Genomic DNA, 23097 nt, shown 5'->3' on the forward strand with positions numbered 1-23097 from the left:
CACATAAGGACCTTGTGCTGGACCGCCACCCGGCCTCTTACGCGTTGATGGACTGCCACCCAGCCACTTACACTTTGATAGACCGTACCCCGGCCTGTCGCTTATGCCGACTCAATTAGATGGACTTACTTCCCGGACGTTGGGCAAGTAATCAAATTGTTTCCTCAAAACAGCAACCACGTTGCGAATGTAAAATACACCACAGAGCCGGATCCCCCAGGTTTTGAGAGAGTATTTAAATCCCCTTTGAAAGGAAGATCTTAAATATAAAAATGAGTTTTGGGGTCCACTCTAACTTTAAAAATCATTTTGAAGACTCGAAAACATTTTTAAGAATGTTTAGAGTACTGCTGATTTATTAAAATAAATCAGTCCCAATATATTTTTAAGAATGTTTGCCTTTATATTCCTTTCCACTTCAATTTCTTTTTATTTTCCTTTATCTTATCATTATTTCATGAACTAACACAACATAAGCATCGATTTTAAACATCCCGTCATTCTGGATTCGTGTCCTCAGAACGAATCTTGATAACTTTTACAACTTAGATTCATAATTCGTCATACTCGTCTGCCTTTGTTCTGGCTCTAAAGTTTTTACACTATCTCCATAACCTTGTGAAGTACTTTCCTGAAAACAATTGACTGAACTTTAATCAGTTTATTATAATCTCTTGCTCCGTGCCTTCCTTGGCCTTTCACTGGCGGGTGGCCTCTCTCTTAGAAGGGTAAGTGACAAAAACAGTCTTTTGTGATTCATCAATCATTTAGAATCTCAAATGATTCCTATATTTCCTTTAGCCAGGCTCTTGCCTCGACTGGGTCAGCTTGTTCCTTGGAACTCTGAGAGCTTAGCGACTTAAAGAACCTGAAAGAATTTCTCACCGCATTGTTTCCTCAGGGTGGTGGTTGGGGATAATAGTTTAAGTTCTTTTTTTTAGAAAGGTCCATGAATTGCCGTATAGGAGTACCGTTTCGGGTCTCCTTTCCTTACTCGACTTTCTGTTTCCTTAGTATGAAATGTTTCATCCTTCTCCCATACTTGGTGTTACCTTATACGTTAAAATCCTCATTTTCCACTCCATTATGTTATGGGCTCCTTCTATCTTGATGGCGACCTCCCTGACTATCACGTTCAGGGTTTGCTCTAAATCTTATTCCTCAAACTAACTTTCATCTAAGATCTCATCTTTAAGTTCTTGAACATTTGGAACCCAAATTATGTAGGAATGCCTCATTATTCCCTTATCATCTTTCTCGGTATTAATCTCTTATCTATTTGTTGGCTTTCGGCCTTCATTCATCACTTTTTCTGGCACAATATGTTCTTTTCCAATAATTCGGGCTGTATTGCAATCTCAAACAGCTTTTCGGTACCGGCTCCGGTTACCTTCACTTCTATTTCCATTTACTCAAAATCTCTTATAACTCTCCCAAAGACATTATAATCATGAGTCTCTCCTTTTTACTAAGGGCATCAGCCACCACATTGGCTTTCCCCGAATGATAAAGAATCTCCCAATCATAATTCTTGATTAGCTCTAACCGCCTCCTCTGGCGTATGTTGAGCTCTTTCTACGTAAAAATGTACTAGAGCTCCTATGATTTGTGTAAATCCCGCACTTCTCTCCATACAAATAGTGCCTCCAATCTTTACGGTAAAACTATTGCCACGAGCCTAAGCTCATGGGTGGGGATATCGAATTTTATATTCCCTTAATTGTCTTGACGCGTACGCGATTACCTTACCGTGCTACATAAGCACGCACCCTAAGCCCTTGTGCGAAGCATCACTATACTTCACAAAATCTCCTTTTCCATCCGGTAACGCCAGCATAGGGGCCGTCACCAACCTTTGCTTCAGTTCTTGAAAGTTGTTCTCGTATTTTTCTGTCCATTCAAACTTTTCAGTCTTACGAGTAAGCCACGTTAAAGGGGCTACTATCTTTACAAACTTGAACGAACCTCTGGTAGTGACCGGCCAATCCTACCTTGGGAGTTGCCCTAACCATGGTCATCAATTCCTCAGTGGTCCTTTATTCATTCTTGTCAGGATCCTTGACGGGATCCTCCTCAGCAACAATCCCTTCTAGGACAACATCCTCAACCGCTATATCCTCAATATCAACATCATCCGGTCCTGCGTTAGGACGCTCTATCGGATCCACAATCCGATCTCCAATTAGTAATAAAATATCATCGCGTTGTTGCTCCTCAACCTCAGGGTTCGGAGTCCCGCTACCATATACGATAACGAACTACGCTTCTATCACGATATTTATAAGGGTTCCCATAAGGGTTTTAACTGTCAGTACTACGTTAGGTAGCCCGACTATGAACTTGGAAAGAGTTTTTATTATCTTAGTGAACTTATTATCTTAACGTCACATCATCTCTGAGGTTTATAACGCTTAGCTCTGATACCACTTCTGTAACACCCCCAAATCCGGGGTCGGGGATCCGGGTTGTCACGAGTTCCATTTCCCTTAATAACACCCAATCTTAATAAATAATCAACTACTCTGTACTGTGACCCCACAATAAACACACACACCACAAGTTATAGTCTCAGAGATGAATATCCAAAAAATAACACAAGTCATTTTATTTCACGATTATCTGCCAATACACCTTAAAAGGGTTTTTGAATAAATTTACATTTCTTTGCCATTATTACAATTCATAAATATACATAAATCTGGTACATCAAAAGTTGAAGCCTAGCCTATTGGTAGTTCTTACCTCAGCTATAGCATCATCAATGCCTATAGGAAGCTGCGGAACGTTTCCTATCAGCTCGCGAATTGGGAGCTTGATCCTGTTCATCTTGTCTATCTGATGTTGTGTGATGAAAGAAGAAAGCAAGGGTGAGCAGCAAGCCCACCGAAATAATATGTATAGTGATTTACAATATATGAGCATTCTCATAGTACTCATGAAAGTCTTGGTCTAGAAGAAATGAACCAAGTTGATATCTTAACGCGACCAAGTCGCAAAATATTCAGTATATATGTATATATACTTTTCAAAATCTTGGAAGTCCTCTTCCATGCATAATATACACAGAGTTCTAGTTTATAACTGTATAAAAATATCATTGCAAGGTGATCTCATATATCTAACCTTGTCTCAACGTTTTTCTGAAAATCTTTGTCATGCATAAGATAATCATTTACTATATATAAGTTTAAAAGATGAAGTTACAAGATACTCCAATATACTTATATCCGAATACTACTTGAACTACCACCGTTCAAGTTATAATCAGTTTCAAAGTTCATCACCCAGATGAGACTACAAGATAAGACTTGAATAGATTCAATCTTTGAAATATCATTATAAATAATGAAGTTATGAGATACTTCATTAAGTCCTGATATATATATCCACATATATATATATCTCATACATTTCCTGAAAATCTCTGTCATGTAAAGTATGAACAGAGTTGTAATATCCAATGAATTTGGAAAGAAAAGAATTTTGGCATAAACCCGATATCTTGCTGATCAGGAAAAGATACCCATTAAGTAACCTTTTCTACTAGTAGATGGATGAATCCCCCACCGGTCATCACCCTGGCCACATAAGGACCTTGTGCTGGACCGCCACCCGGCCTCTTACGCGTTGATGGACTGCCACCCAGCCACTTACACTTTGATAGACCGTACCCCGGCCTGTCGCTTATGCCGACTCAATTAGATGGACTTACTTCCCGGATGTTGGGAAAGTAATCAAATTGTTTCCTCAAAACAGCAACCACGTTGCGAATGTAAAATACACCACAGAGCCGGATCCCCCAGGTTTTGAGCGAGTATTTAAATCCCCTTTGAAAGGAAGATCTTAAATATAAAAATGAGTTTTGGGGTCCACTCTAACTTTAAAAATCATTTTGAAGACTCGAAAACATTTTTAAGAATGTTTGGAGTACTGCTGATTTATTAAAATAAATCAGTCCCAATATATTTAGAAAATATCTGAATATTATTATTTAAATAATATTACCATAAAGAATAATCTTTGTAAAAATAATTGAAGTAGAAGTTTTAAAACTCATACTTGAAATGAATATTAAATAACCAAAGATATACTTATACGAAAGTATAATCTTTATTTGAATAATCGAAAATAAGTTTGATTATCGAAACATTATTCTTTAATAAAATAAAGAATATTATTAAATAATAAGCGGAGTCATAATACCTCGAATGAATATTATAATTAATATTCATTAAATAAAATAAACGGAGTCATACATCCTCAAATGAATATCCAATTAATAATAATTAAATAAAATAAACAGAGTCATAAGTCCTCGAATGAATATTCAAATAATATTCATTAAATAAAATAAATTTATTGAATAAACCTTATTCGATCAATAGTTTTGAAAACTATATCCATATGTATATAAATATATATATATATATATATAATATACTCGGGAACATCGACTCCCGGTTTAGAAATATGTTCACCTTGGGGTCCCTTTTCTAAGGGTATATGCAATTTACCGCTTATCTCTAGCATATGTATTATGCAACTAATAAGCATTTGAACCAACAGATATATATCAAGATTACGAAACAGACATGCATATATACCATATCACATGCTCCAATATATCGCAAGAATTTGCTAATAACAATCATGCATTTATCACAAGATAATGCATATACACATATACATCACAACAACAGTATAACGGGTAGAAAACTTGCCTGAGTGCTCCCGGATAGACTTAAGCTTAGAGTGGGTCCGATAACCTATGAACAACAACATAAGTCGGAATTAAACCCCGGTCGCTTAAGAAACTAGACTTTAACCATTTAGAGTCCTAACGTTCGCTTTCGCGCTTAACGATTCACTTAAGTCGCTCGAGTACCCTCGGCTCCACCATTTTTAATAAATTACCCATTACGAGTTTTAAAGCGATTCTTTCGCGAGTGCCTTACCAACTGCCTAATCCACTTAAAATAATTGTTTCATACTCCAATTAGTCTTTAAGGTCTTTAACCAAGGTTTCAAAGTAAGGCGAGGGGTAATGGTTCGGTCGCGAAACGCCGTTAGTTAAAACGGTCGTTTCTCCTAAACCGTACATCGGATTCAAGCGTACCACATATCAAAACGAAGCTCGTAATATGAAATATCTAATCATGGCAATGGTCAAAACCTAACAGTGAGTTCTTGGGTCCTGATGTTATGAACAAAACAGTCTAGGATAAATCGGGCATTACGACGGCTATGTTTACGCGATTACCAATTTTCTCATTACACCAAAACCTCACCAAACAACCCCCAATCATTAACACATCAAAACCTCAACTAAATAATACTATACCAGTCCTTATTCTCCAGATTCTTCATCTCAACCAACCACAATCAAGTTCTATTAACTATAATAAGATTCATTCACCAAATCACTCCAAATTCAAATCAAACTACTAATAATCAAAGACCATGCTTCTCATTTAGAAAACTAACCATCAAACTCACTAATAATCAAATTAAAGGCTAGGGTTTGAAGTTTATACCTTCCTTGGAAGGTGTTAATTTGCTAGGAAGCCTTAGGGAGCCTCCTACAAGCTTGATCTTTCCAAAGAAATCAAGAACACAAAGTTAGGCTTTGAAGTTTCTAAAAGTCCGATTTAAAGAACTATAAAAATGAGGGTCTTACCATGCTTATTTGGACAAGAATTATGAACAAGAGTTGTAGGTCATCTCAATACCTTTCCAACGAGCTATAGAACACATCATTTGAGTGAGTATTGAAGGAGATATGGCAGTTTGAAGTTGCTGGGTTTGTTTTAGCCGAGAGCATTCTTCTTGAAATGGGAAAGTCAACTTTCAATTTGTATTTGTGTTATGATATTTGTTGGTTGGTTGCTTCCTTTTGTTTTGAAAATAAATTAAATTTTTACCATGGTGAAAAATGTGTGGCTCACAATCAACCAACCAATCCTTCCCACTTGTCATGCTTAGGTCATCAAGCTTAGGTCATCTTTTTACACTTGTCTTCTTCTTGTTGGTGTGATGACATCATCATCCACTAACCTCTTTGATTAACCCCTAATTACTTATGACCGCTTATCTGTTATACGGTTCGCTTAACTTTCGTTCTCGTTTATCTTTTGAGGGATCATACCCGGGATCTTATTACTTAGGTTTCCTTAACCTTTCTCAATACATTATATTCCTTTTATGATCCTCTCTTATAATCCTTTAATTTAAATCCTTCTTATCGTGTAACCTTATACTCAATTCTTTCCGTATCTAGTGGATTTCCGGGAAAAATCAAAGTGTTTGGATTTGGATTCTGATGATCTTTACATACACTTATATATCACATAGAGTACCAATAAAATGTCAGAATATCCATAAAAGAACCCCTACATAGTGTGGCATGAAAAGTTTTCTCATTCAGCAAAATCTGCAAAATCACTATTCATAAGGGTTTCAAAAATTTCCAAAAATTGGGGTTATTACAGTCTCCCCTCCTTAAAAGGATTCCTTCCCGGAATCAGATAGAAAATGAATAGAGATACTCTCTTAGCATTGCACTTTCTAACTCTCGAGTAAATTTTGCCACATTGTGGTCCTACCACCAAACTCTGCCTAGTTTGATAACCCTGCTCCTAAGTACTTGTTCCCTTTCCATCTATAACCCTTCCTGGTTGCTCAATATAGGTTACGCCTGGTAGCATGTCTATGCGCTCATATGCCCCTATTTGTCTGGCATCCAGATTACACTTCCTTAACATTGATATGTGAAACACGTTATGAACTTGCTACAGATTCGGGGGTAGGGCTAGCTCATATGCTAACTTCCCAATACGTCTTAATATCTCCAAGGGTCCAACAAATCGTGGACTTAGCTTTCCTTTCTTTCTAAACCTCATCAATCCTTTCCAAGGCTTTCCAAGGGGATACCTTTCATAATACTAGGTCCCCTACTTCATACTCCTTGTCCTTTCGTTGTCAATTTAACATACTTCTTATGTCCATCTTGGGCTACTACCAGCCGTCCTCTGATTAGATCTATTATATCCTTGGTCCCTTGGACCACTACTGGTCCGAACATCTAGCACTCTGCAACTTCATTCTGATACAAGGGAGATCGGCATCTCTTTCTGTATAGGGCCTCGTAAGGCGACATTCCAACACTGTCATATCATCCATCGTCATAAGAAAACTCAATTCGTGCTAAGTGATCATTCCAAACTCTTTCAAGTCTATCGCACAGACTCTCATCATAGCTTCTAGCATAGCTTTTGCTTCTCAATACCCACTCTTTTCCAGTTCGTAATCGCTATTATCTTCCGTTCCTAATATTATACTGGTTACACCTTTGCTCGTTAGCATTTTATAACCTTTTAATGCACGCGTCAACCTTAGTATCACGAATGTGTCTCCATTCTGAATACCACCATAACTTTACTACTCCTTTTTCAGCTGTTTCTATTTCCCAAAGTTTGATCAATCATATAGAAGTAAAGGAATTTGTTGAGAGATCACTATGATCATGAACACTTGTTATATCGCATAGTTAGTACAGAAGGTGGCCAGCCTTTAGTACTTGACAAGCAATTAAATAATAGATGGTATCCTACTAGGCTTCTATCACACAGATAGATAGTCATTCGGCAATACCTCCCCTTCTGGAAGGGTTGTTCTTCTCAGTTTATATGAAATGAAAAGAAGAGAAAAGAACGAACTGAAGAGAATTGTATATACGTAAAAATTTTTATTGCCATAAAATATCTGGCTTGGAATCTACCTCTGAACTATAGAGGTCTGTCATAGGAGAACAAAACATATATGTATTTATATCAACATCAAGTATTATAGCATCGTATTTCTCATGCCTAAATATTTTCGCTATTCCGTCCATCCTTCTATGGACCCATGCTCTTCCTCGAGCTTATACACAATCACCTTTGAAACTCCCTCGATATTGAAAATCGAACCTGGGATCTCATTCTAGACATCATCGTTACTAGAATTCTATGCTTGCACCGCAACCTTCCTCATATAGTAATACGACTCTCTTTTCATAAGAGGGAATAAATATTCAATAGGTAGATAATCTACTTAATTAGTCTATCAATGATAACTTATACACTACCACGACCCGATTAGTGGTACTCAATCTCAACATCCATTCCAATACAACTCTCACGGTTGTAATCAGCTCATTACTCGCAGAATCATTGCTGCATTACTATGGTCCACCACTGACCTACTGTCGTCATTCACTTTCCATGAAATCTTAATATCTAACCATACGGAGTCCATACATGTCGTATAGAATACTTCTAAGGAGTTAACATAACCACCAACCATAATTCATGAAGAATACTCCAAACTCTGACGTACTTTTATGACATGAAGTAGATAAAATTGCAGAAGAGTTTCAGTCAAAGCAACGATAGCAGGTTAATACCATTCTTAATCGTATGCCTTAAATAGAAGACTTAACTCAAGGGTGCGTTTAGTCCTTTTTGAAACATGGTCCTGGCTTATCTCAAGATAGTATCTTCTGAGATAGATTGCCCGCTCATGGCGATTACACAAATTAAACCTTTACCAAACTACTATTACGGTTGGGTATTACACAGTCATCAGAAGGAATGTCAATCTTCCAAACCATAATACAACCTTTAGCTTTAACCATCATCACTGTATTCCTTTGGAACAAGCGCCTATAATTATCCTCTTACCTTTAAAGTGTCGGCCACCTCTTTGGCCTTTCCTGATAGTAAAATTTCCTTACAGTCAATGTCATTTTAACCGCCTCCAAATAAATTTTCTACCTCATTTCAATCACAGCTTATGTGAAGATGTTTTCCTTCAAATCTGATGAGTAAGAAAAAATATCACCATTTTTCCATAAGTTATTGCCTCAGTCTTTAGAGGTTAATCACTGTCACGACTGACTCTCAATCATACTTAGAACATCTTTTATCTTAGGTCCTAATTGCCCTGAACAATTTCGACCTTTACCGGTTCGATCCATACTTTCTCGTGGTTTAACACGTGCCCCACTTGGCATCATTATAATTACGTTACATTTCCTTTATCGAAATTTCTATTCTTGAGAATTTTGAATATTACCTTTCTCCTTGTAAAACCTCTAAGGTTATCCTTGAATCGTTCCTCCTGTATTCCCTAGATACAGGGCATATCGAAATACCCTTTACTAATACTAGAACCATTATCTATGTACTTCTGAAAAATTTCTTTACTGATCTTTAAAGGTTGTTGCTACCTTGATCCTTTCCAATTCATACTGTCAAAACTCATGTTGTCTCTATTAAGGGTGGAATGCCAACCTTTATGCATTCCCCTAGGATTCATTTTAAGTTACCGATGTTCTATCTTTAATGCCACCTTTAAAAAGGTACATGCATCCTTCCATAGATAAATCAAGTCATATATCCCTGATAAGGGTGTCTTATTCAATCATTCCCACCTCGATAGTATATGCCTAATTTTACAATAACATCTGTATTCAAAATGAGGTTAATCAATATGGCCTCCAAAAGATAACAACGGTTATCCGCTTTTCTTGCCTAATTTGGTAACGATAACAAGGATGTTCTGGAAGATATTGGTCGTGTTCAATGTGAACCTCTTCTTAATAATTCCTTATTTACTTTTGTTGTTTATCTCAACAGTCACCTCAATGTTGCGATATCTTTCATACCTGGCGTCTCCCTTTCTGGGTATCGAGCCACCGGTCTTACACTTCACATTCTTGAAGGTCACTTCCTTCATCCAATTTTCCTAATTTCTTACTTCCTTTTCTCCTCAATCTATCCGCGTCTCATTATTTATCCTTCAATTTATCTCAAGGTTTCCTCAAATCCTCCCAACTTACAGGGGGTAAACTATATGTATCTCTTATGCCTTCAACCATCAATTTTAACTCATGGTGAATCACCCTCATCCTGACGATTACATACTTTTCTATTTCTATTGCTACGAGTCTTTAGGGTTTCCTCATACCCAACTCCCTTGTCATACCTCAAACTCTATTGCCTTTATATTCCTTTCCACTTCAGTTTCTTTTTATTTTCCTTTCTCTTATCATTATTTCATGAACTAACACAACATAAGAATTGATTTCAAACATCCCGTCATTCTGGATTCGTGTCCTCAGAACGAATCTTGATAACTTTTACAACTTAGATTCATAATTCGTCATACTCGTCTACCTTTGTTCTGGCTCTAAAGCTTTTACACTATCTCCATAACCTTGGGAAGTACTTTCTTGAAAACAATTGACTGAACTTTAATCAGTTTATTATAATCTCTTGCTTCGTGCCTTCCTTGGCCTTTCACTGGCGGGTGGCCTCTCTCTTAGGAGGGTAAGTGATAAAAATAGTCTTTTGTGATTCGTCAATCATTTAGAATCTCAAATGATTCCTATATTTCCTTTAGCCAGGCTCTTGCCTCGACTGGGTCAGCTTGTTCCTTGGAACTCTGAGAGCTTAGCGACTTAAAGAACCTGAAAGAATTTCTCACCGCATTGTTTCCTCAGGGTGGTGGTTGGGGATAATAGTTTAAGTTCTTTTTTTTTTAGACAGGTCCATGAATTGCCGTATAGGAGTACCGTTTTGGGTCTCCTTTCCTTACTCGACTTTCTGTTTCCTTAGTATGAAATGTTTCATCCTTCTCCCATACTTGGGGTTATCTTATACGTTAAAATCCTCATTTTCCACTCCATTATGTTATGGGCTCCTTCTATCTTGATGGCGACCTCCCTGACTATCACGTTCAGGGTTTGCTCTAAATCTTATTCCTCAAACTAGCTTTCATCTAAGATCTCATCTTTAAGTTCTTGAATATTTGGAATCCAAATTATGTAGGAATACCTCATTATTCCCTTATCATCTTTCTCGATATTAATCTCTTATCTATTTGTTGGCTTTCTGCCTTCATTCATCACTTTTTCTGGCACAATATGTTCTTTTCCAATAATTCGGGCTGTATTGCAATCTCAAACAGCTTTTCGGTACCGGCTCCGGTTACCTTCACTTCTATTTCCATTTACTCAAAATCTCTTATAACTCTCCCAAAGACATTATAATCTTGAGTCTCTCCTTTTTACTAAGGGCATCAGCCACCACATTGGCTTTCCCCGAATGATAAAGAATCTCCCAATCATAATTCTTGATTAGCTCTAACCGCCTCCTCTGGCGTACGTTGAGCTCTTTCTACGTAAAAATGTACTAGAGCTCCTATGATTTGTGTAAATCCCGCACTTCTCTCCATACAAGTAGTGCCTCCAATCTTTAGGGTAAAACTATTGCCACGAGCCTAAGCTCATGGGCGGGGATATCGAATTTTATATTCCCTTAATTGTCTTGACGCGTACGCGATTACCTTACTGTGCTGCATAAGCACGCACCCTAAGCCCTTGTGCGAAGCGTCACTATACTTCACAAAATCTCCTTTTCCATCCGGCAACGCCATCATAGGGGCCGTCACCAACCTTTGCTTCAGTTCTTGAAAGCTGTTCTCACATTTCTCTGTCCATTCAAACTTCTCAGTCTTACGAGTAAGCCACGTTAAAGGGGCTACTATCTTTACAAACTTGAACGAACCTCTGGTAGTGACCGGCCAATCCTACCTTGGGTGTTGCCCTAACCATGGTCATCAATTCCTCAGTGGTCCTTTATTCATTCTTGTCAGGATCCTTCACGGGATCCTCCTCAGCAACAATCCCTTCTAGGACAACATCCTCAACCGCTACATCCTCAATATCAACATCATCCGGTCCTGCGTTAGGACGCTCTATCGGATCCACAATCCGATCTCCAATTAGTAATAAAACATCATCGCGTTGTTGCTCCTCAACCTCAGGGTTCGGAGTCCCGCTACCATATACGATAACGAACTACGCTTCTATCACGATATTTATAAGGGTTCCCATAAGGGTTTTAACTATTAGTACTACGTTAGGTAGCCCGACTATGAACTTGGCAAGAGTTCTTATTATCTTAGTGAACTTATTATCTTAACGTCACATCATCTCTGAGGTTTATAACGCTTAGCTCTGATACCACTTCTGTAACACCCCCAAATCTGGGGTCGGGGATCCGGGTTGTCACGAGTTCCATTTCCCATAATAACACCCAATCTTAATAAATAATCAACTACTCTGTACTGTGACCCCACAATAAACACACACACCACAAGTTATAGTCTCAGAGATGAATATCCAAAAAATAACACAAGTCATTTTATTTCACGATTATCTGCCAATACACCTTAAAAGGGTTTCTGAATAAATTTACATTTCTTTGCCATTATTACAATTCATAAATATACATAAATCTGGTACATCAAAAGTTGAAGCCTAGCCTATTGGTAGTTCCTACCTCAGCTACAGCGACATCAATGCCTATAGGAAGCTGCAGAACGTTTCCTATCCGCTCGCGAATTGGGAGCTTGGTCCTGTTCATCTTATCTATCTGATGTTGTGTGATGAAAGAAGAAAGCAAGGGTGAGCAGCAAGCCCACCGAAATAATATGTATAGTGATTTACAATATATGAGCATTCTCATAGTACTCATGAAAGTCTTGGTCAAGAAGAAATGAACCAAGTTGATATCTTAACGCGACCAAGTCGCAAAATATTAAGTATATATGTATATATACTTTTCAAAATCTTGGAAGTCCTCTTCCATGCATAATATACACAGAGTTCTAGTTTATAACTGTATAAAAATATCGTTGCAAGGTGATCTCATATATCTAACCTTGTCTCAAGGTTTTTCTGAAAATCTTTGTCATGCATAAGATAATCATTTACTAGATATAAGTTTAAAAGATGAAGTTACAAGATACTCCAATATACTTATATCCGAATACTACTTGAACTACCACCGTTCAAGTTATAATCAGTTTCAAAGTTCATCACCCAGATGAGACTACAAGATAAGACTTGAATAGATTCAATCTTTAAAATATCATTATAAATAATGAAGTTACGAGATACTTCATTAAGTCCTGATATATATATCCATATATATATATAAATATATCTCATACATTTCCTGAAAATCTCTGTCATGTAAAGTATGAACAGAGTTGTAATATCCAATGAATTTGGAAAGAAAAGAATTTTGGCATAAACCCGATATCTTGCTGATCAGGCAAAGATACCCATTAAGTAACCTTTTCTACTAGTAGATGGATGAATCCCCCACCGGTCATCACCCTGGCCACATAAGGACCTTGTGCTGGACCGCAACCCGGCCTCTTACGCGTTGATGGACTGCCACCCAGCCACTTACACTTTGATAGACCGTACCCCGACCTGTCGCTTATGCCGACTCAATTAGATGGACTTACTTCCCGGACGTTGGGCAAGTAATCAAATTGTTTCCTCAAAACAGCAACCACGTTGCGAATGTAAAATACACCACAGAGCCGGATCCCCCAGGTTTTGAGCGAGTATTTAAATCCCCTTTGAAAGGAAGATCTTAAATATAAAAATGAGTTTTGGGGTCCACTCTAACTTTAAAAATCATTTTGAAGACTCGAAAAATTTTTTAAGAATGTTTGGAGTACTGCTGATTTATTAAAATAAATCAGTCCCAATATATTTAGAAAATATCTGAATATTATTATTTAAATAATATTACCATAAAGAATAATCTTTATAAAAATAATTGAAGTAGAAGTTTTAAAACTCATACTTGAAATGAATATTAAATAATCAAAGATATACTTATACGAAAGTATAATCTTTATTTGAATAATCGAAAATAAGTTTGATTATCGAAACATTATTCTTTAATAAAATAAAGAATATTATTAAATAATAAGCGGAGTCATAATACCTCGAATGAATATTATAATTAATATTCATTAAATAAAATAAACGGATTCATACATCCTCAAATTAATATCCAATTAATAATAATTAAATAGAATAAACAGAGTCATAAGTCCTCGAATGAATATTCAAATAATATTCATTAAATAAAATAAAGTTATCGAATAAACCTTATTCGATCAATAGTTTTGAAAACTATATCCATATATATGTAAATATATATATATATATATATAATATACTCGAGAACATCGACTCCCGGTTTAGAAATATGTTCACCTTGGGGTCCCCTTTTCTAAGGGTATATGCAATTTACCGCTTATCTCTAGCATAGGTATTATGCAACTAATAAGCATTTGAACCAACAGATAAATATCAAGATTACAAAATAGACATGCATATATACCATATCACATGCTCCAATATATCGCAAGAATTTGCTAATAACAATCATGCATTTATCACAAGATAATGCATATACACATATACATCACAACAACAGTATAACGGGTAAAAAACTTGCCTGAGTGCTCCCGGATAGACTTAAGCTTTGAGTGGGTCCGATAACCTATGAACAACAACATAAGTCGGAATTAAACCCCGGTCGCTTACGAAACTAGACTTTAACCATTTAGAGTCCTAACGTTCGCTTTCGCGCTTAACGATTCACTTAAGTCGCCCGAGTACCCTCGGCTCCACCATTTTTAATAAATTACCCATTACGAGTTTTAAAGCGATTCTTTCGCGAGTGCCTTACCAACTGCCTAATCCACTTAACATAATTGTTTCATACTCCAATTAGTTTTTAAGATCTTTAACCAAGGTTTCAAAGTAAGGCGAGGGGTAATGGTTCGGTCGCGAAACGCCGTTACTTAAAACGGTCGTTTCTCCTAAACCGTACATCGGATTCAAGCGTACCACATATCAAAACGAAGCTCGTAACATGAAATATCTAATCATGGCAATGGTCAAAACCTAACAGTGAGTTCTCGGATCCTGATGTTATGAACAAAACAGTCTAGGATAAATCGGGTATTACGACGACTATGTTTACACGATTACCAATTTTCTCACTACACCAAAACCTCACCAAACAACCCCCAATCATTAACACATCAAAACCTCAACTAAATAATACTATACCAGTCCTTATTCTCCAGATTCTTCATCTCAACCAACCACAATCAAGTTCTATTAACTATAATAAGATTCATTCACCAAATCACTCCAAATTCAAATCAAACTACTAATAATCAAAGACCATGCTTCTCATTTAGAAAACTAACCATCAAACTCACTAATAATCAAATTAAAGGCTAGGGTTTGAAGTTTATACCTTCCTTGGAAGGTGTTAAGTTGCTAGGAAGCCTTAGGGAGCCTTGTACAAGCTTGATCTTTCCAAAGAAATCAATAACACAAAGTTAGGCTTTGAAGTTTCTAAAAGTCCGATTTAAATAACTGTAAAAATGAGGGTCTTACCATGATTATTTGGAATAGACTTATGAACAAGAGTTGTAGGCCATCTCAATACCTTTCCAACGAGCTATAGAACACAATATTTGAGTGAGTATTGAAGGAGATATGGCAGTTTGAAGTTGCTGGGTTTGTTTTAGCCGAGAGCATTCTTCTTGAAATGGGAAAGTCAACTTTCAATTTGTATTTGTGTTATGATATTTGTTGGTTGGTTGCTTCCTTTTGTTTTGGAAATAAATTAAATTTTTACCATGGTGAAAAATGTGTGGCTCACAATCAACCAACCAATCCTTCCCACTTGTCATGCTTAGGTCATCAAGCTTAGGTCATCTTGTTACACTTGTATTCTTCTTGTTGGTGTGATGACATCATCATCCACTAACCTCTTTGATTAACCCCTAATTACTTGGCTAATGACCGCTTATATGTTATACGGTTCGCTTAACTTTCGTTCTCATTTATCGTTTGAGGGATCATACCCGGGATCTTATTACTTAGGTTTCCTTAACCTTTCTCAATACATTATATTCCTTTTATGATCCTCTCTTATAATCCTTTAATTTAAATCCTTCGTATCCTGTAACCTTATACTCAATTCTTTCCGTATCTAGTGGATTTCCGGGAAAAATCAAAGTGTTTGGATTTGGATTCTGATGATCTTTACATACACTTATATATCACATAGAGTACCAATAAAATCTCAGAATATCCATAAAAGAACCCCTATATTGTGTGGCATGAAAAGTTTTCTCATTCAGCAATATCTGCAAAATCACTATTCATAAGGGTTTCAAAAATTTCCAAAAATTGGGGTTATTACAAGGGTGATGACCAGTGGGGAATTCGTCCATCTACTAGTAGAAAATGTTACTTATTGGTACATTTGCCTGATCAGTAAGATATCAGGTTTATGCAAAGGTTTTCTCCTTTCCATATTCATTGGATATTGCAACCCTGTTTATAATTTTCATAACAGAGGTTTTCAAGGAGTGTATGAAATGTGTATATATATAGGTGTATATATATATCAGGACTTAGTGAAGTATCTCGTAACTTCATTATTTATAATGATATTTCAAAGATTGAATCTATTCAAGTCTTATCTTGTAGTCTCATCAGTGTGATGAACTTTTGAAACTAATTATAACTTGAACGGTGGTAGTTCAAGTAGTATTCAGAAAAGATATAAGTATAATGGAGTATCTTGTAACTTCATCTTTTCAAGTTATATCTGGTTAATGATTATCTTATGCATGACAAAGATTTTCACAAAAATGTTGAGACAAGGTTAGATATATGAGATCACCTTGCAATGATATTTTTATACAGTTATAAACTGGAACTCTGTGTATATTATGCATGGAAGAGGACTTCCAAGATTTTGAAAAGTATATATATACATATATACTGAATATTTTGCGACTTGGTCGCGTTAAGACATCAAACTTGGTTCATTTCTTCTTGACCAAGACTTTCATGAGTACTATGAGAATGCTCATATATTGTTAATTATTATACATATTATTTCGGTGGGCTTGTTGCTCACCCTTGCTTTCTTCTTTCATCACACAACAACAGATAGAAAAGATGAACAGGACCAAGCTCCCGATTCGCAAGCGGTTAGGAAACGTTCCGCAGTTTCCTGTAGGCATTGATGCCGTTATAACCGAGGTAGGATCTACCAATAGGCTAGGCTTTCAACTTTTGATGTACCAGACTTATGTATATTTATGAATTGTAATAATGGCAAAGAATACGTAAATTATTCAGAAACCCTTTTTATGGTGAAATGGTTTATAATTGTGGAATAAGATGACTTGTGTTATTTTTGGATATTCATCTCTGAGACTATAACTTGTGGTGTGTGTGTATATTGTGGGGTCACGGTACGCAGTAGTTGGTTGTTTATAAACATTGAGTGTTATTAAGGAAAATGGAACTCGTGACAACCCGGATCCCCGACCCCGGATTTGGGGGTTTAAACATGTTAAACCCGTTCCGTACCAGGTATGGGCACTGTGAGTTCTTGGTAATGTCCTTTGGATTAACCAACGCTCCAGCGGCTTTCATGGGAGTGTGTAATAGTTTTTATCGATGATATTTTAATCTACTAAAGGACTGAGGCAGAACATGCAGAGCATTTGAGGATAGCTCTAGGAATACTCAGAAAAGAACAATTGTTTGCTAAATTCTCAAAGTGTAAATTCTGGCGGAATGAAGTACAGTTTTTAGGACATGTGATCAATAAGGAAGGAGTATTGGTCGACCCCTCCAAGATAGAGGCGGTCTCAAATTGGGAAAGGCCAACCACACCCACTGAGGTAAGGAGTTTTATAGGATTGGTCGGCTACTATCGTAGATTTGTACAGGATTTTGCGAAGATCGCAGACCCTTTAACATGACTTACTCGTAAGACAGAGAAGTTTGAATGGACAGAAAAATGCGAGAACAATTTTCAAGAATTGAAGAAAAGGTTGGTAACGGCCCCGGTGTTGGCGTTTCCAGACGGAAAAGGAGATTGTGTGATATATAGTAACGCGTCGCACAAAGGATTAGGGTGTGTGCTTATGCGGCACGGTAAGATGATTGCATATGCGTCGAGACAACTGAATGAATACGAGATTAGATATCCTACTCATGACCTTGAGCTTGCAGCAATAGTTTTTGCCTTAAAGATTTGGAGGCACTACTTGTATGGAGAGAAGTGCAAGATTTTCACATACCATAAGAGCCTCAAGTACATATTCACGCAGAAAGAGCTCGACATGCATCAGAGAAGATGGTTAGAACTAATCAAGGACTATGATTGTGAGATTCTCTATCATCCAGGGAAAGGCAATGTGGTTATTGACGCCCTTAGTAGGAAGGAAATACTCAAAATGATAATAACTTCGGAAGAATTAATAAGGGATGTCGAGAAAATAGAAATAGAAGTAAAGGTAACCGGAGCCGGAACCGAAAAGCTGTTTGAGATCTCGATGCAGCCAGAGTTATTGGAAAAGATTAGATTGTGCCAAAAAAAGGTAATGAATGAAGGCAGAGAATCAATGACTGGAGAAGAGATCCATACCTAGAGAGATGACAAGGGGATAATGAGGTATTCCTACAGGATATGGGTTCCGAATGTTCAAGAGCTTAAAGACGAGATTCTGGATGAAAGCCATAGTTTAGGCTTATCAAGGACAAAAGCCAATCACGATGCCATATGGGTAATTATATACCGACTGACAAAGTCATCTCACTTCATTCAAATCAATGAGAGATACACAGTCGACAGACTGGTGGACATTTACCTTAAGGAAATAGTGACGCGACATGGAGTCTCAACGTCCATTGTCTCAAACCGAGACCCCGGATTCAACTCCAGATTTCGGAGGAGCTTTCAAGAATGTGGGGGAACCAAATTAAACATGAGTACCGCTTACCATCCCTAAACGGACGGGAAAAGTGAAAGGACCATCCAGACACTAGAGGATATGTTGAGAGTCTGTGTAATAGACTTTAAAAGAAGTTGGGATGATCACTTGCCGTTGATCGAGTTTTCTTATAACAATAGCTTTCATGCCAGCATCAGAATGCTGCCTTACGAGGCCCTGTACGGAAGAAGGTGTCGATCTTCCTTATACTGGGATGAAGTGGGAGAGCGAAAGATGCTCGGACCCGAAGTGGTCCAAAGGACCAAAGACATAGTGGATCTAATCAGAGGACGGCTTGTAGAAGCCCAAGACCGACAGAAGAGGTATGCAGACTTAGCCTGAAAGGACAAGGAATATGAAGTAGGGGACTTAGTACTGCTAAAGGTATCCCCTTGGAAGGGATTGATGAGGTTCGAAAAGAAAGGGAAACTAAGCCCAAGATACATTGGACCTTTTGAGATACTAAGACGGATTGGGAAGTTAGCGTACGAGCTAGCCTTACCCCCGAACCTACAACAAGTTTATAATGTGTTCCATGTGTCAATGCTAAGGAAGTATCATCGGGATGCCAGGCACATAGTGGAATACGAGCATGTGGACATGCAACCAGACCTGACTTACGTGGAGAAACCAGTGAATATTATGGATAAAAAGGAGCAAGTGCTTCGGAACAAGGTAATCAAGCTAGTCAGAGTGTTATGGCAGAATCATAATGTGGAGGAGTCAACTTCGGAACTAGAGAGCGCAATGCTAGAAAAGTACCCCCATTTGTTTTCTATCTGATTCCGGGACGGAATCCTTTGAAGGAGGGGAGACTGTAATAACCTCAAAAATTTTGGACATTTTGTAAACCTTATGAATAGTGATTTTGCTGATTATGCTGAATAAGAAAACTTTTCATGCCACACTATGTAGCAGTTCTTTTATTGATATTTTAATATCTTATTAGTACTCTATATGGTATATAAGTGTATGTAAAGATCGCCAGAATCCAAATTCGAGCACTTTGATTTTTCCCGAAAATCCACCAGATACCGAAAGAATTGAGTATAAGGTAACATGATTAAAAGGATTTAAATTCAAGGATTATAAGAGAGGATCATAAAAGGAATATAAAATATTGAGAAAGGCTTAGGGGAACCCAAGTAATAAGATCCCGGATATGATCCCTCTGTTGGATATATTTGAGATGTCATGTTTAATATGTTTCATTTTTAGTTTTCAGATCTTAACTAACAAGAAATATCAATTCTTACTGGAATCGGGACTTACTGGAAGTCAGGACTTAAGGATATCAGGACTTAGATTATCAGAAGATAATATCAGAAGATGGATATCAGAACTTAAGTACTGGAGGACTAACAGTTAAGGAAGGAAGTTGATTTACAGGAAAGAAGATCGAGACTAATACAAGAAGAAGATATGCATGGAAAGAGTTAGAGGACTAGAAGAATTATATAAGATATCTGATTAATATATTTTAGGAGACATAATTATATTTCATATTAATTAGAAGTTATCTTGTAACTGTGTGTCTATATAAACACAGACATAAGTTTACACTATATGTGTTATGATCATCGAGAAGATCATACATTGTAACCTAGCAGCTCTCGTGATATTTGTTCATCACTGAGAGAGAACAGTTCCATTGTAACAAAGTTTATTATATCGAATACATCTATTTTCCATTACTTGTGTTTTAAATCAATTTGATTGTATTCTACACTGTATTCAACCCCCTTCTACAGTGTTGTGTGACCTAACAAGTGGTATCAGAGCCTATTATGTTAACACACATACAGTAAAGATTCAAAACAATCATGTCTGAAGAAGCTGAAAAACCAACCAAGCCCGACAAAACTGAAGAAACTCCAAAGACTCAAACCCACAGTCGATATGAGATTATCAGGGTTCCCATACTGAGACCTTCTGAGTCTCCCATATGGAAAGTGAAGATGGCCATGTTTCTGGAAGCTATAGATCCAGAATACCTTGACAGAATTTATGAAGGACCGCATAAGCCAACCAAGCTCTCTGTTGTGGTTGCAGATCAGCTAGCAAAGACCATACCAAAGGAGAAAAGTGAATACACAGCTGAAGATATCTCATCTATTATCAAGGATGCAAAGGTAAGGCATTTGCTGCATAGTGCCATTGATAATGTCATGTCAAACAGGGTAATTCAATTCAAAGACTGCAAAGGAGATATGGGATGCTTTGGAAACAAGGTGTCAGGGAGCTGATACAATCAAGAAGAATAGGAGGACTATACTCACTCAAGAGGATGAGCACTTTGACTCAAAAGATGATGAGTCATTAACTAGTTTATATGACATATTTGTCAAACTCTTGAATGATTTGTCACTGGTGGACAAGGAATATGATCTTAAAGATTCAAATCTTAAATTCCTTTTAGCTCTTCCTGAAATTTGGGATTTGAAGTCAACTACTATAAGAGACAACTATGCTCTTGATGAAACTACTCTTGATGAAATTTATGGTATGCTCAAGACTCATGAACTTGAGATGGATCAAAGAAGCAAGAGGCATGGAAGAAAGTCAAGGACAGTTGCTCTTAAAGATGAGGAGGAATCCCCTAAAGTGGCGGCCTCAAAAAAAGGCAAAGGAAAGGCTCTCATCATAAAATCTGATTCAGATTCATCAAGTTCTGATGATGATGATGACTCAGAAACTGAAAATTTACCTGAAGTAGATGCTGATGAAGAGATGATGAAATTGTGTGCTCTTATGGTGAAGGGTATCACAAAGATAGCCAACAGGAAATTCAGAAAGGGAAAGAAGTTTTCCAGGAAAGGTACAAGTTCTGATAAGAAGGGCTTCAGAAAATCTAAAGGCAAAGGAGGAAAGTCCGACAGAGGAGATTACTCAAATGTCAAATGCTACAACTGTGGTGAGAAAGGTCACATATCTCCTGACTGCAAGAAAGGAAAGAGTGACAAAGGCAACACTCTTGTCACAAAGAATAAAAACTGGACAGACACCTCAGATTCTGAAGATGAGGAGAACTATGCCTTGATGGCAAATGCTGATAGCAGTTCTGATGCTGATGAGTTAAAGGTACCTCAATTAACTTATGCCTTTCATACTGATGATATTACTGAGTTGAGATTATATATTAAAACCATGTTTATTAGTTACAGAGATCAAACTTTAACATGTGAGAGATTAACTTCTGAAAATCTTGCTTTTAAAAAGAGGAATGATTATTTAGAAAAAGACTTAGTCATGTTCCATCAAACTCAGAAAGAAAGAGATGATGCTTTCTATGTTAGAGATGAAGTGCTAAAAATGAATAAATCTCTAAAAACTGAGTTAGAAAAGGAGAGAGATTATCAGGACTTGGACCAACTCTGGAAGAGCAACTCAGGATATACTAAGTAGTGGGAACTGGAAAGAGGGCTTAGGTTATGGAGATGAGAAAAGTGAAAAAGGAACTGAACAAGTTAATCCAATTATTGTTAAACAGACTACTAAGCCAAAGGTAAATCCTATTAAGTTTGTAGCCAAAACTGTAAAGTATGATTCTGAAAAGATGAAAGATATTGAGACAGAAGTGATAGAAGAGTCAACTTATGACAAATTAGAACAGGATAGACCAACTGAAGTTAACATAGGCTTAATGACTAAGAAACAGCTTAAACATAAGCTGAAAGAGATTACCAGTGTAAAAAAGGTAAAGGAAGCTAGGAAAAATAGGAATGGAAAGGAAGGTGTGAATAAAAGCAACAATTATATGCCTGTTCATAATGCTCTTAGAAAGAAATGATATAACTGTGGAAACTCTAACCATCTGGCTTCTTTTTGCAGGAAGAATAAGAATATAAACTCCTTACCTTCTAAGTCAGGAGTTAAGAGTCAGTCTATTAGGTTTAAGCCACAAAATCCGTGTTTTCATTGTGGTAGTATATGGCATTCCATTTATACTTGTAAGGAATATCATAGTTTATACTATGATTATTATCAGATAAAACCTTCTTTAAAGAAAGTTACTTTAATTCCTTCTAGTGTAAAGTATGATGCAAAGTCTGATACTGTAAAATCTGATAAAAAAATGTTAGCATAAACTCTTATGCTAAATCTGCTGCAAATGTTAACAAACTTAAGAAGGCCAAAGGATCCAAGCAAGTCTGGGTCCTTAAAACTAACCATTAGTGGTCTTTCTGATTGCAGGGCAACAGGAAGAACATCCTAGTTCTGGACAGTGGATGTTCAGGACATATGACTGGAAATAAAGCCCTGCTATCAGACTTTGTGGAGAAAGCTGGCCCAGGAGTTTCTTATGGAGATGGCAACATTTAAAAAACTCTGGGATATGGCAAGATCAATCTTGAGAAT

Source organism: Apium graveolens, chromosome 11 (assembly GCF_009905375.1).
Source record: "Apium graveolens cultivar Ventura chromosome 11, ASM990537v1, whole genome shotgun sequence".
NCBI lineage: Eukaryota > Viridiplantae > Streptophyta > Magnoliopsida > Apiales > Apiaceae > Apium > Apium graveolens.